The sequence below is a fragment of the Sphaerodactylus townsendi genome, linkage group LG03 (genome assembly GCF_021028975.2).
Source record: "Sphaerodactylus townsendi isolate TG3544 linkage group LG03, MPM_Stown_v2.3, whole genome shotgun sequence".
In the NCBI taxonomy this organism is placed as follows: Eukaryota; Metazoa; Chordata; class Lepidosauria; order Squamata; family Sphaerodactylidae; genus Sphaerodactylus; species Sphaerodactylus townsendi.
In genome coordinates this window covers 167,446,490-167,462,505 of record NC_059427.1, presented here as the reverse complement: position 1 = coordinate 167,462,505, position 16,016 = coordinate 167,446,490, and positions in this window count along the sequence as shown.

Below are 16,016 nucleotides of genomic sequence, written 5' to 3'. Positions count from 1 at the left end.
CTTACAGCATTCTTCTCTCCTCCACTGTATCTTCACAACAACCTTGTGAGGTAGGCTAGGTAGGTTAGACTGAGAGAGTGGGATCAGCAAGTGCAAGTTCCCATGGCAGAGCAAAAATTTAAATCCTGGTCTCCCAGAACTCTGGTCCAACACTCTAACCACTATACCCCACTGGATCTCCAGATTTCCTGCCCTGGGCTTTAAACTTTAAAAGCAGGGGCAAGGGATTTGGATCAGGGCCTTCTTCCCCTTTTCCTCCTTGCCATCACACTGATCGAAATTGCTCTTCCAACGCTGCTATTAGGGTAAAAAAATGAACCGACACTTGGGGGACTTCCCTTAAAAGACGTGGAGTTTCTGGGCGTGTATGGGCAGCCAGGTTTCTCCCAGGATGCCTATGGGGTGCTGGGGCAGCTTGCTGCTCTGGGCTTGGGGGGAAGGGATCACAAGAATCTGGTGTCTCTCTGTAAGCATCTCAAAAAGGATATTGAGGAGACAGAAAAGGTGCAGAGAAGGGCAACAAGGATGATTGAGGGACTGGAGCACCTTCCCTATGAGGAGAGGCTGCAGCGTTTGGGACTCTTTAGTTTGGAGAGGAGGCGGCTGAGGGGGGATATGATTGAAGTCTATACAATTATGCATGGGGTAGAAAATGTTGACAGAGAGAAATTTTTCTCTCTTTCTCACAATACTAGAACCAGGGGGCATACATTGAAAATGCTGGGGGGAAGAATTAGGACTAATAAAAGGAAACACTTCTTCACGCAACGTGTGATTGGTGTTTGGAATATGCTGCCACAGGAGGTGGTGATGGTCACTCACCTGGATAGCTTTAAAAGGGGCTTGGACAGATTCATGGAGGAGAAGTTGATGTATGGCTACCAATCTTGATCCTCTTTGATCTCAGATTGCAAATGCCTCAGCAGTCCAGGTGATGTCCGGAGACAATAGCCATAGAAGGCCCTTGCTTGCTTTCACATCCTGCATGTGAGCTCCCCAAAGGCACCTGGTGGGCCACTGCGAGTAGCAGAGAGCTGGACTAGATGGACTCTGGTCTGATCCAGCTGGCTTGTTCTTATGTTCTTATGTTCTTAAAGCCCAGTCGGCTGGACCATGGAAAAAAACAGATCCCGATGGGCAGACTTTTTCTGAATCAGCTTCGATTTACAGGACATTTTTTTCGGTGTCGAATAAACTAACCCGTTCTCTTTCCTGCCTACTGAAGGGGCGGACTCAGTTGCCAGTCCCAAACGGTCCTGTGGACCATCCTGTCTCCTGCCCATCTGGGTCAGGTTGTGACATGGGAAGGAAATGGCAAACCACCTCTGAACGTCTCCTGCCCATGAGTGGTGCTCATAAATGGGGTTAAGAATTACTGGCACTTATTATAGTGCATTTGGGTTTCTGGGAAAAGACGATAAAGTTCTTGTAGGGTTGTTGTTTTTAAGAGGAGGGAGGGTCTTTCCCCCATCTCATTTTTGTTTTTAAGAGGAGGGAGCAGCAGTGGCGTAGGAGGTTAAGAGCTCGTGTATCTAATCTGGAGGAACCGGGTTTGATTCCCAGCTCTGCCTTCCTGAGCTGTGGAGGCTTATCTAGAATTCAAGATTAGCCTGTGCACTCCCCACACACGTATAGCTAGATGACCTTGGAGTAGTCACAGCTTCTTGGAGCTCTCTCAGCTCCCACCTACCTCACAGAGATTGTTTGTTGTGAGGAAGGGGCAGAGCAGATTGTATCAGCCCCTTTGAGTCTCCTGCAGGAGAGAAAGGGGGGATATAAATCCAAACTCTTCTTCTTCTTCATTTCTCTTTGCCTTTTCTCACATTTGTACTCAGTCTTGTGATTCACCATGAGAAATTTTCAAGTTTGGAAAACTGCCACTGAAGTGCCGGGAAACGCCATGCTGTATTGATTCGAGTGGCACCCATCGCGAACACTTTAATTCAATTTATCAAATTGAGGAATAAACTGCCTGTGATTTGTCCTTCGTATATAAATAGACACTTATTGCTGCCCCACGTTTGGAGTTGTGGTTCTTATGGAAAATCACGTACAAGGTGGGTCCACGGTAGGATTTTTTTTGCTAATTATGATGGACACTGATTTCCATACCAACTATCAATGTTTTTTTTTTTAAAAAAAAAAACCCTGAAGAGACACAAATCTGACATTGGAAATACAAATGGCTTGGATCCAGTAGTAAAGCTCTGCACGTCCAGAAATTCCCCGCCTTCATCCCAGGAATGCTGTTCTTGGGGGACAGGGGACCCCAAAAGCAGGGGGTGGAAGTCTGCAGGAGGAGGGAGAATTGGCGAAAAGCCCCCCCCCCCCCCCGCCTGCCTTCTGTGGAAATGCAACACAAATCCAAGCTCATACTTAAAAACCAGGAGGAGAACACTCCAATCTCCCCAGACGCACAGTTTCTGATCTCTAATTCACCATCCATCGACAAAAGAACTTCAAAGGCGAACTCCAGCACAACCACGTCTGGGCTGGGGGTTTATTGCGATTTCACATCCCCTCCCCGCCTGGCTTGGAAAAAAGGAAACCTTTGGGATTTCTCATTCCGTGCAGGTGTTAACTAACTCAGCGTAGCCAGTGAACATCCTCTGCAATTTTTCTGATTAGATTTGAACAAGCAGGGGACCCGTGAGACCGTGCAACGTGTGGGAAGCGGTCGTACCCCACCCACCCCATATCCCCTGCCTGAACCATTTCCATTTTCTCTCTCTCAGCAGCCTCCCCATTTCCCGGCTTCCTTCTCTTCCTCACACCCACCTTTATATGCCCCCCCCCTGCAGCCTTCAGCTTTCTATCTCCCATTGTTCTCTCTCATCTACCAAACCACCTATCTCTTCCCCCCCCCTTCCTCCTCACTCTCCTGGTGGCACCCAAGTCACCCAGGGACCCACTCAACCAGACCCCGTTCCTAGCAGATCGTAGAACGGCTGCCCTTAGCTATATGGGCATCCGGTCCTTCCGTGGGAGCAAAGAAAGCAGGCTCGCTGCAAACAAACTACAACGAAGGGGTTCTGCCAAAGCAATGCCAAATATTTTGATTGCAAAAAAAATCAAAGCAGAATGCCCAGCAGTCTCGGTGGTAGCTTATTATCCTTCAAGACAATTTCAGTTTTCATACTGGGGTCCTGCAAACTGCAGTTTGCTTGAATAACTTGAGCTTGCTGGAGCTTGGGAGCTAAGCAGGGCCAGTGACAGATAATATTTGGATGGGGGGAAGAAGAAGAAGAAGAAGAAGAAGAAGAAGAAGAAGAAGAAGAAGAAGAAGAAGAAGAAGAAGAAGAAGAAGAAGAAGAAGAAGAAGAAGAAGAAGAGGTGGAGGGGGAGGAGGAGGAGGAGGAGGAGGAGGAGGAGGAGGAGTTTGTGTCACAGAGGACACAACGAAACCACAGCATCTAATCAGGCCCTGAGTGAGAAGCGAAGTAGAAGAAGAAGAAGAAGAAGAAGAAGAAGAAGAAGAGGAGGAGGAGGAGGAGGAGGAGGAGTTTGGATTTATATCCCCCCTTTCTCTCCTGCAGGAGACTCAAAGGGCTGACAATCTCCTTGCCCTTCCCCCCTCACAACAAACACCCTGTGAGGTAGGTGGGGCTGAGAGAGCTCCGAGAAGCTATGTGACTTAGTCCCAAGGTCACCCGAGCTGGCGTGTGTAGGAGTGTACAAGCTAATCTTGAATTTCCCCAGATAAGCCTCCACAGCTCAGATGGCAGAGCGGGGAATCAAACCCGGTTCCTCCAGATTAGATACATGAGCTCTTAACCTCCTACGCCACTGCCATGAGCGTGCCATGAGTGTGCAGAAACAGGCGTTATTTCCACAGCCAGCTTTTGTTTTGGGAAGGATACTCTGAAGGGGAAAAGTTTGCAGAGAGCAAGAACCCTTTCTCCCGGGAAGGAAGATAAGCAGCCAGCTGTGGACCTGACCTCGTGGGCTGGTTATTTTGATCCCACCCAGGATCACGTAAACAAACCACACAAGCTGCAGGGAGGTGAAGGGATGTTGTCACCGGCTAAATGACCATGTAAAACAAAGCCATTACAGTGGTGGATGTAAAAGGAGATAAAGTCTGCCAGGGACGTAGGCATAGGCATAGATTTTTTAGGGGGGGGGTCGAGGGTGGGGCCATGCCCTCACCTGCCTCCCCAAGCCCTGCCCCCGGCCTCAGTGCTTATAAAAGCAGCTCTCCGAGGCCGGGGATGGCGAGCTCCCTGCCCGCCACCCCCACCCCCCCCACCAGCGGGCTCCCCAGCTGGCGGCCGGCAGCCATTCTGCACTCCCCTACGGCGGAGGCACAGCTAGGAAAAATGGAGCCAGTGCTAAATCTGAGCCCAGCCCGAAGACGCTGCTGTGATGCTGGAATCCACCCCCAAACAGCATCACTTTTAATGTTTAAACTAGAGAGCCCAGATTCTCTTTTAAATCCACCTTAAAGGGACAATCTGGGGTCCCCAGTTAAAACAACATTGAAAGTGATGCTATTTGGGGGTGGATACTCCCCCACCCTGAAGCAGCATCAATTTCAATGTTTAAACTGGGGACCTCAGAGTCTCCCTTTAAATCCATGCCGAAGGGGGTGGATTTAAAAGGAGAATCTGGGGAAATTTGGGGGGTGCCTGCTGTGAGGGGTGCAATTGTTAATCTAGGAGCACCAAACTTTCAGGGTATCTTTAGAGGACTCTCCTAATGATACCACCCAGGTTTGGTGCAGTTTGGTTCAGGAGGTCCAAAGTTATGGACCCTCAAAGGTGTAGCCCCCATCTTCTATTAGCTCCCATTGAAAACAATGGGGGATGGGGCACCCAGCACAGAGATCCAGGCTTTGGACTATGGTAAACTGCAGGCCCTGGAGTGGCCCATCAGTAAGAGACTCTTTTGATGATACCACCCAGGTTTGGAGAAGTTTGGTTCAGGGGGCCTAAGGTATGGACCCTCAAAGGTGTAGCCCCCATCTTCTATTAGCTCCCATTGGAAACAATGGGGGATGGGGGCATCCCCTTTGGGAGCCCATAGCATTGGACTTCCTGGACCAAACTTCACCAAGCCTGGACAGAATCATCAGGAGAGCCTCCCAACAAAACCCCTGAAATTTTGGTGCCGCTAGCCTTAAAAATGCGCCCCCTACAGGACAAGAACTGGCAAAACGCTAAATAATACAAAAAAAACCACAAATGGGGGCGGAGCTTCGGACATGTAAGGGGGGGGTTGAACCCGGGAACCCCCCTTACCTACGTCCTTGACTGTTCTGCTTGTTTACACATTCAGAGACGGCCCTCCGAGGCTGTCGAGCCGGCTTATCATCAGCAGATATACAGACAATGTCAGGCTGCTTTTCAGCCCGGCATCCCCGGCTCCGCAGCTCAGTTCCCTCTCCAATGAACTGCAAACTTTATTACCACTGAAACAGGAGAATCTGGCATCTTTCATTTAAGCTGTTTCAGAAGGGCGTCCATGTTTGTCTGCAGTAGAATAGCTTGGTTCACGCAGGGGCGGAGTGCTCACCGGGACATATGGGGTCACATGTCCTTGGGCGCACGCCAGCTGGTCGCGTGGGGGGGTGAAGAATTGCCCCCCACACCCCTCCCCTTGGCCCCGCCCCACCAGGTGCCCCTTGGCCTTACCCTGCCAAGCGGCTCTGCCGGCTGAAGGAACAGCCCGGCAGAGTTGGGCCAAGGAACAGGCTTCCATTGGCTAAGGCCGTGGTGGCGAACCTTTGGCACTCCAGATGTTATGGACTACAATTCCCATCAGCCCCTGCCAGCCTGTCCAATTTGCCATTCTGGCAGGGGCTGATGGAGTCCATTATCTGGAATGCCAAAATTCGCATAAACCTCGTTATGAACATTGTTGAAGTGGGGCATGGGGGTGTGTGCCCAGAGGAGGTATTTTCCCAGGCGCCATTTCCCCCTATACCTCTGGGTTCAAGTCCAGGAGCACCTTAGAGATTAACCAGATTTTGGGGAGCAGTAGAGAAAAACAAGATTTTGTCAAAACAAAGGCCGACCATGGAAACTTCAGGGCATCCCAAGCTCCTGGCGTTTCTCTCCTGCTCTAATGAAGCAGATTGTATTTTGCATCGTAGCTGTACATCCGGATTCCTTTCTTTGCAGTGCTCCGTCCACCTTCCGACTGGAATATAAGGACTTGGGGATCTCCACTCCCACTTGTATCTGACGAAGGGAGACTGGACTCTCAAAAGCCCATACCCGGACAATGTTGTTGGTGTCATGGTTAAGAGCGGTGGACTCTAATCTGGAGAACTGGGTTTGAATTCCCACTCCTCCACATGGTGGACTCTAACCTGGTAAACTGGATTTGTTTCCCCACTCCTGACGCCGGTCACAGTTCTGTAAAATCCAGATTCCTCCTCCTCCGTCTTTGCAACAGGACTCAAACCCATCTCTCCTTTTGAATAACTGCTCTTCTGTGCCATCTCTTTCTCTCCACTCCTAAGACACATTTGCAACCAAGAGGCCAATGAAAAGTGAAATACCAGAGGGGGAGGTCCTTGTGAATTCCCTGCTTTGTGCGAGGGGTTGGCCTAGATGACCCCAGATCTATGTTTCTTCAGGAAAATGGATCGTGTGGCTGGCACCTCCCCTTCCTCAAGTCTTGTCAGGCACTGAGTAACTGCTTACGGCAAGGTGACCAGACGTCCCGCTTTTGGCGGGACAGTCCCGCCTTAAACCAATTTGTCCCGCGTCCCGCATGTTTTTTTAACTGTCCCGATTTTTGGAAGGCTGCCACACTGCCTTCTGGGGCGCTCCCCTTTCCCCGCCCTGTCACAGGGGAGCGCCCCAGAAGGCAGTGCGGCAGCCTCCCGCGCATGCAGCCGCAGGAGCACGCTGCCTTTTGGGGCGCTCCCCGTTTTTCCGCCCGGTCACAGGGCGGGAAACAGGGGAGCGCCCCAGAAGGCAGTGCGGCAGCCTCCCGCGCTGCTGCACTGCCTTCTGGGGCGATCCCGTTTCCTGGGGAGCGCCCCAAAAGGGGAGCGCCCCAAAAGGCAATGTGCTCCTGCGGCCGCGGCCACGTGCCCCCCCCCCCGGGTCCCGGTTTAAAAAGGTGACAATTTGGTCACCTTAGCTTACGGTAGCAGATGAACATCCTTCACACACCTGAACATACATGAAGCTGCTTTCTGCTGAATCAAACCCTTGGTCCATCAAAGTCAGTATTGTCTACACAGACTGGCAGCCGCTCTTCAAGGTCTCAGGCAAAGAGGTCTTTCCCATCACCCACTTCCTGCTCCTTCTAACTGGAGTTGCCTGGTGACTGAACCGGAGATTTTCTCACATTGGAGAGCCAGCACGGCGTAGCGGTTAAGAGCAAGACTCCAGTCTGGAGAACCGGGTTTGATCCCCCACTCCTCCACTTGAGTGGCGGACTCCTATTGGTAAACTGGATTTGTTTCCCTGCTGTTCCGCTGGGTGACCTTGGGCTCGTCACGGTTCTCTCAGAACTCTCCCAGCCCCACTGACCTCACCAGGTGTCTGTTGTGGGGAGAGGAAGGGAAAGGAGTTTGTAAGCTGCTTTGAGGTTCCTTACGAGAGAGAAAAGTGGGGGGTAAATCCAAACTCTTCTTCTTCTCTGCTGCTGAACCACAACCCCTCATTAGATGCTTACGCCAACAGAGAGACAACACTTGCCCACTTTGTCCTCTTTCTGCCTTCAACGGCAACCAGACAAGAGGGAATCAGCAGGAGAAACCTATGTCCCCAAAGTCTGGGGGAAGTGCTGGATTTCTGATGGATCTGTAATTAAAAGCTCCAGCACTAGGAAAAAGGCCCTCGCCATGACCACTGGTGCCGATGCCACCAATAGGCCCCTCCACAAAACCACCCACATCCGTTCATCCACGCATTTATTCCACTCCAATTTATGGGTGTCCATTTTGTGGATGACAGGAAGTGGTTTCGCCCTTGGCACAATCTGCACTGGAGCACCTTCCTTATGAGGAGAGGCTGCAGCGTTTGGGACTCTTTAGTTTGGAGAGGAGGCGTCTGAGGGGGGATATGATTGAAGTCTATAAAATTATGCATGGGGTAGAAAATGTGGACAGAGAGAAATTTTTCTCTCTTTCCCGCAATACTAGAACCAGGGGGCATCCATTGAAAATGCTGGGGGGAAGAATTAGGACTCATAAAAGGAAACACTTCTTCACGCAACGTGTGATTGGTGTTTGGAATATGCTGCCACAGGAGGTGGTGATGGCCACTAACCTGGATAGCTTTAAAAGGGGCTTGGACAGATTTATGGAGGAGAAGTCGATGTAAGAACATAAGAACATAAGAACTAGCCTGCTGGATCAGACCAGAGTCCACCTAGTCCAGCATTCTGCTACTCGCAGTGGCCCACCAGGTGCCTTTGGGAGCTCACATGCAGGACGTGAAAGCAATGGCCTTCTGCTGCTGCTGCTGCTCCTGAGCACCTGGTCTGCTAAGGCATTTGCAATCTGAGATCAAGGAGGATCAAGATTGGTAGCCATAGATTGACTTCTCCTCCATAAATCTGTCCAAGCCCTTTTTAAAGCTATAGATGTATGGCTACCAATCTTGATCCTCTTTGATCTGAGGTTGCAAATGCCTTAACAGACCAGGTGATCGGGAGCAAAAGCCGCAGAAGGCCATTGCTTTCACATCCTGCATGTGAGCTCCCAAAGGCACCTGGTGGGCCACTGCGAGTAGCAGAGAGCTGGACTAGATGGACTCTGGTCTGATCCAGCAGGCTTGTTCTTATGTTCTTATGCACCCAGCAGTTGTCCTTGCACCCTTGTTAATTTTGTCCCTCAAAAGGCCCGTGGTGACACACCCAATTTGTGTGTGTGCACCTACATCACAGGTGTCAAACTCACGGCCCTCCAGATGTTATGGACTGCAGTTCCCATCATCCCCTGCCAGCATGCTGGCAGGGGATGATGGAAACTGTAGTCCATAACATCTGGAGGGCGCGAGTTTGTCACCTATGACTTACATGATTCCAAGGCAGTGTGTGGAGGCATCTGATCCTATGGATCTACACCACCACTCTGCGTCATGGATTGACGCACCTGCGGGCATGTCATCGTGCAAGGCACGGCATGCAAAGTGAGGGTTTGTGTTGCGTGGCCTTTCGTGCGCGCGTGTGTGTGTGCGCGCGTGTGTCTTTCTCCATCGCTGCAGCTGCAGTTACCATGGCAACTGGAGTGATTGATACAGGCATCTGCAGCTGGGGAGAAAGGAAATATGGGGAAAGGGGATCAAACACAGTGCAAATCTCCTCTGCGCTCCCTCGCCTTGAAGTCCAAAAATCGGGAGCGCTGTTCCCTCCTGGCTCCTCTGGCATTTTGAATTGCAAATGTGGGGCACAACTCGGATGGCCCGAGATTTGGGGGTTCACAGGGGGAGACCCCAGAGCTGGCGGAGGGGGGGCGGGGAGAAAGCTTTGAGCGGAGGCTGAAAAGAACGGATGGAGGGCGGGAAGAGGACGAATTGTCAAAAGCTGTAGGAAATAAAGCTTACCAGTGATTCGGAGAGGGAGGGGCAGGCAGGGCTGGGGGAGATGTTCTGTGCCTCGGGAAGGCCCTGCCGGAATTTATAACAAATGCTAATCGCATTCCTGCAGGCAAGTCTGGAATGAGATCCATCTTGAAGCCTGCTGCAGAGGGTCCCCCACAGCTTTCCTTTGTGTGAGTCTCTTTTTCTCTCCACCCTCTTTCCCAAACTGTCTCTCCCAGAAACAACCACCCCCTGGGGAGCCCTCTCTACTTCCGATGCCCTTCCCCCCAGCTCAGGAACCGAAAAAGGTTGAGAAAAAAAACAGGGGGAAAAACTAATTGACAATATTTCAACAATACATTCAGCAAGTCTTTATTCCAAAGGGCTGAAAGAAATAACGTTAAAAACAATGTGAAATACTGAAAACCTTAATAATTCAGTGGGATTTTGGATCAAAAGACTGCTTCTCAAATGACAGCCACGGATCGAATTGATGGCACATAACTTGTTACGTGGATACACTTGATGCGTTTCAACCCATAGGTCTTTGTCAGAGGTCAAAGTACACAGGCACACAAACAGCACTTATCATACGACGCAAATATATTACAAAAATCACAAAGAACTCAGTAGAGAGGTTGATTGTGAATCCTAGAAAATTCGAATAAAATTATCACACGTCTCTGTTCATCATTAAGAGATTACCACCTCTTGTATCAATGGATCTGAGGCGTCTCTTCGTGATGAATGGAGATATTTGATCATTTGACTCCCCCGTACTGTTCATATAGCTTACTGTACAGGTTGGGTTTTGATTTCCCATTTGTTTGGGGGTTTTTTGCATCCTACTTCCCCAACTCAGCTTCAACCTCTTCGGAGACCTCCCCGAGTTCTGGCTGATCCTCCAACCCTCAAATTTTCCCCAAACATGCTGGGCTGGGCACTGGCTATATAGCATGCAGACCCTGGTCTCTCCGCAACGGAGAAAGGCAAATGGGTGACGCCAAGATTTTTTTTTGCCGTGCATTGACTACTGTGATATCCGATGCTGGTAGACTTACAGGCCTTTGTCCAGGAAAGCATGTTTGACAGCTTGATAGACCTAGGAGCTGTGGCTTCTTCGATGTGATCTGTGGCGGAGGGGGCTGTTTTGTGTTCTGGTGTGCTCGTGAGTTTGCAGCCACCATTTTGCATGTTGGGTGAGCGGCGCATGTTTCTGGGTCTGTGAGTGTCTACAGAGGGGTTTAGACCCCAACCTTGTTAAATCTGTGAGCACATTTGGGATTCTGACATAGCAGGGCAGACGCAGCCACAAAATGGTTGCCATGGATTAACTTCAGTAACACAGTACAGATTTTGGTGCTGTGGTTGAAGCTGCTCCCCCAACACTGACAAAAAATTGCACAGTCAGTCAAATCTCCAATAAGGGAAAAGACGCCGTGTTGAGGACCTCTGGTTTAGACAGTGCTTTATGAAACAGGGATAGCACATATATATTTTTACGGACCTATGTGTCCTTGGGGCAGATGGCCGCCAAGTGCCAAAGACAGTGTCCATTTTCGCACTGTTGTGTTGCAGGAGATATCTCACGGCTTCTGTTTTTATTACAGCCGTTAACCCATTTGGCGTTTGGTCTGACAAGGAGTGTATCTGGGTTGTGTATGTATTCACATAGCCTGAGTTGGGGTCAACCTGGATTGCGTGTGCTTTTTCTTTATTTGGTATGAGGGGTGCATCCATTTGATTTTTCCAGGGGACCTGGAAAAGCAGCAGATACTTTAACTGGCACACACTTGCCACAACTTTTAGGGATATGTTTCTAGCACTTTCTCTAAAATAGTAAATACTGTACTCAGGGCACAAGTACTGCCTTTAATTCCTCTGTGGAAGAAGAAGAGTTTTGATTTCAACCTTGCTTTCCCCTCCTGTAAGGAGTCTCAAAGCGGCTTACAAGTTCCTTCCCTTCCTCTCCCCACAACAGACACCTCATGAGGTAGGTGGGGCTGAGAGAGTTCTGAGATAACTGTGACTGGCCCATGGTCACCCAACAGGTTTCATGTGTAGGGGGGAGGTGAGGGAGAAACAAATCCAGTCAAACAGATAAGAGTCCGCTGCTCATGTGGAGGAGTGGGGAATCAAACTTGATTCTCACTGCTCTTAACCACTACACCACGCTGGCTCTCAAGAAGCCACCGCCCGTAAAGTCTGCAAACAGTCGGTTAAGGAGACAGCTACCCATGTACCAGAAGTCCTCAAAGTGATGCTTAGTGAACCCTCCTGCTGTGTGGGGGAAATGCCATCAAGTCACAATTGACTTGTGGAGACCCCTCATGGGGTTTTCAAAACAAGTGGTGTAAAGTGGTGGTTTGGCATTGGCTTCCTCTGGTGTAGGATTCTCAGTTCCAGACAGGGAAATACCTGGAGATTTTCGGAGTGGAGATTGAGGGTTTGGGGAGGGACTTCCAAGGGGCATAACAGCATAGAGTCAACCTTGAAAAGCAGCCATTTTTTACCAGGAGATCTCCAGCCACCACTCTGGCAGCAAGCCCGGCCATTCTTGGTGGTCTCCCATCCAAGTACTAACCGGGCCCAGAGGTGGGATCCAGCAGGTTCTCACAGGTTCCCGAGAGTAGGTTACTAGTTATTTGTGTGTGCCGAGAGGGGGTGACTAATTGGTGATTTTGCCATGTGATTTTTGCCTCCTCTCAGCAGCAGCGCGCAGACCTTGAAGCAGTCTAGCAGGAGGTGCACCGGCGTGCGTGGCAGCCTGCGCCTGCGTGCATTCGTTTCCCGCCCAAGGACCGGCGCAGCGGCTGCGTCCTTGCCACAGCCCCGCCCAGGAATGCCCCGCCCCCAGAATGCCTGGCCACGCCCCATTGGCGCTACGCCACAGTTTGAATCCCACCAGCATGGGAACCTGTTACTAAATTTTTTGGATCCCACCACTGACCGGGCCTGACCTTGCTTAGCTTTTGCGAGTTGATGAGATCACGGACATGGTAAAGCAGGGTACCCCTGCTTTAAGTTAGCTTAAAAAGTACTTCAGAACCACACGCCTGAATCCAACCAACGATGCATCAAAGACAATCAGGTCCAACCTATTGACTCCTCTACTCATTAAGAAAGAAGATCTACCCGACCAACAAAACATTCCTTGTCTTTTGAACAATGATTCTTGTGCTATCTCTGAAACAGTGACTGAGTACTGTGAGAAGAGTATCATTTTCCATCCTGGGTCGCTGGTTGTTAGTGATGCGTTCAGCCAGTTTTGGCTGAGCTATATCTGAATGTTCTAAGCCTGTTGTAACCCACCCAGAGCCCTTCAGCGATTGGGCGGGATATAAATCCATAAATAAATAAACACCTGTGTTATTTATTTGTTTGTTTGTTTATTATTAGTTTTATATACCGCCCTCCCCCTGAGGGCTCAGGGCGGTTCACAACAGGTTAAAACAAACATTAAAACATAATTTAAATACCAATTACATAAAAACAGAACCCATTAAAAAGTGTGGACGGCGTCTGGCTACCCCCTCCCCGCCCTTGAGCCCACGGGAGGCCAGATGACAGGGTAGATGTGTTGCAACCAGGCTGGCCCAACGCCTGCGGGAACAGGAATCGTCTTTTTAGGCCCTGCGGAAACTCTGTAAGTCCCGCAGGGCCCTGATCTCCCTAGGGAGCCTGTTCCACCAGGTAGGGGCCAGGGCTGAAAAGGCCCTGCCCCTCGTCGAGGCCAACCTGATCATTTTTGGGCCCAGGATCACGAGTAGAGTCCCCTCCTCCGAGGAGGCTGAGGAGGGGCCTACCAGGACAATATGGGGGGAGAATTCTCAGGTAATGCAATTTTATGTCATTAGAATTGCGGCTTGATAGTGCTGTGCTCTGTGATGTAATGATCTATCCTGTTTATTGTGCTTATTGAAGGTTTTTTGATTTGTAAATTGTAGACGCATCAAATGCTGCATCTGATCTCAAACAGCAACTGAACAAATATCTCTGGGAAGTGTGGAACCAGGGCGTGGAAACTACACCAGCGCTCCCCGTATCTGTGTCTGCAACATCTGGTTCTCGGAAATATTCCACTCCATAACATTGTTCACTTTGCTAGTCCACTCTCCCGTGCATCTGGCCCTTCTCCACATCTTTGGGAAGTGAATTCACTCGGTCCAGTCAGTTGCCTTGGTTGGTAAAAACCCACTCAGCCTAGATGGACAGCAGAGTTTTGCTGTGACACTTTTTAACAAAAGGCAAGGAAGGGACCATAACGGCGAAAGCCCAGGAGAAAAGAGCGGTTGTTTCGCAATCTACTGGTTGCCGGTGGGAACAAGGGTGGATTTGTCAAAACCGGTGCCCCGGGCAAGCACAGCGGCTCACCCTGACACAAACTCCATGTGGAGTTCAGGGGCAGAGGGCACCTGTCCCATGCCAAGCTCAGCTGGGTACAGCTCTAAACTGCAGCCCTTGAGCAAGTCATACCCAGCCGCCTGCAGTTTAAAGCCTGACACAGCCAGGCTGAGGCTCTGAGCCCAGTCTTGAACTGAGCACTGGGTGTGACCAGCTCCAGCTTTATACTTTGCAAGAAACAATCACCAAGCATACGATGCATTTCCGCCGGGCCTTTGGAGGAACCAGCCGCTAATGGTGCCCCTTCCTTGGCCCTCAACATCTGGGCCGCTAACCATCTAATGAGACTCACCACGCCTCCCTTTATCGTGGGGAGGGAGGGATTTTATATTATTGGAACGCTGGACGCCACCTTATATCTTGAATTTAAATTTAAATTTAAACCTTGAGTTTTATATTTGGTAAACGTACTGGGAATTTTATCGCTGCTTTTAAATGTTTGTTCAATTATATTGTGTTTTAAATGTTGTACACCGCCCAGAGCCCTTCGGGGATGGGGCGGTATAAATAAACAAACAAACAAACAAACAAACAAATAAATAAATTTGTAGAATCACCCCAAATGCAAGACCCCGTGGCCAGCAATGAGAGCCCAGTGTGGGCACAGAGCTGAGCCCTGGAGGCCTCTTTGCTATGGGAAAACTCACGATAAAATTGGTAAAAGGGCGCTTCCATGCCAGCGCAACAGTGATGGAGCCAACCAGATTTTCCACCGATGAGAAAAGGACGAAGGGTAACCTCCTCTGACTTCCAAAAAGGTTTTGCTGGGGATCCCAGGACTTGCCCGTGCCAACAGAAACCAGGTGGGAAAGCACAGCAATAAGGAAAGGAACTGGTCGCCACATCTCAAAAAGGATATCGAAGAGATAGAAAAAGTGCAGAGAAGGGCAACGAGGATGATTGAGGGACTGGAGCATCTTCCTTATGAGGAGAGGCTGCAGCGTTTGGGACTCTTTAGTTTGGAGAGGAGACGTCTGAGGGGGGATATGATTGAAGTCTATACAATTATGCATGGGGTAGAAAATGTGGACAGAGAGACATTTTTCTCTCTTTCTCATAATACTAGAACCAGGGGGCATTCATTGAAAATGCTGGGTTGAAGAATTAGGACTAATAAAAGGAAACACTTCTTCATGCAACGTGTGATTGGTGTTTGGAATATGCTGCCTCAGGAGGTGGTTATGGCCACTAACCTGGATAGCTTTAAAAAGGGCTTGGACAGATTTATGGAGGAGAAGTCAATCTATGGCTACCAATCTTGATCCTCCTTGATCTCAGATTGCAGATGCCTTAGCAGACCAGGTGCTCAAGACCAGCAGCCGCAGAAGGCCATTGCGTTCACATCCTGCATGTGAGCTCCCAAAGGCACCTGGTGGGCCACTGCGAGTAGCAGAATGCTGGACTAGATGGACTCTGGTCTGATCCAGCAGGCTCGTTCTTATGTTCTTATGTTCTAACTGGATGAGGCTGAGGGAAACAGGTAGGTGGAGCCAGAGTGGAGCAGAATAAAAATGATCAATCTATAATATCCTGTCCTGTCCTCCCCTTCCCATCCCATTGCCACAACAACTTGCAAGGCAGATCAGGGAACCCCATGAGTTTCATGGCTGAGTGGGGATTGGCCTCCCACAGTCCGAACCGGCAGACCCCACTATTTCTCAGTCGCCACACTTGTCCCAGGCAGTGAGTGGGACTGTGGCTCAGTGGTAGAGAATTTGCTTGGTATGCAGAAGGTCCCGGGTTCAATCCCAAGAGACTCCAGTTAAAAAGATCAGGTCAGAGGTGATGGGACAGACCACTGGAACCCCAAAAAGCTGCTGGAGATAGGCTAGACAAGATTGACGGCAGTAGGTCGTGTCTCTGATGCACTATAACAGTGATGGCGAACTTATGGCACGGGTGCCAGAGGTGGCACTCAGAGCCCTCTCTGTGGGCACGCGCATACAGAGTTCGTCATGTGGGGGCAGAAAATCACACACACCCCACACACATCTTGACTGGCCTGGGCCACTGAGCACGACGTGTGCACACAGCGGTGAGCAGGGAGGACTTGGCTGGCGGACCTGGTGGTTGCTGCCCGAGGGGGTGGGGGGGTGCAGAGGAGGCAAAGATGCTAGAGAGGCACAG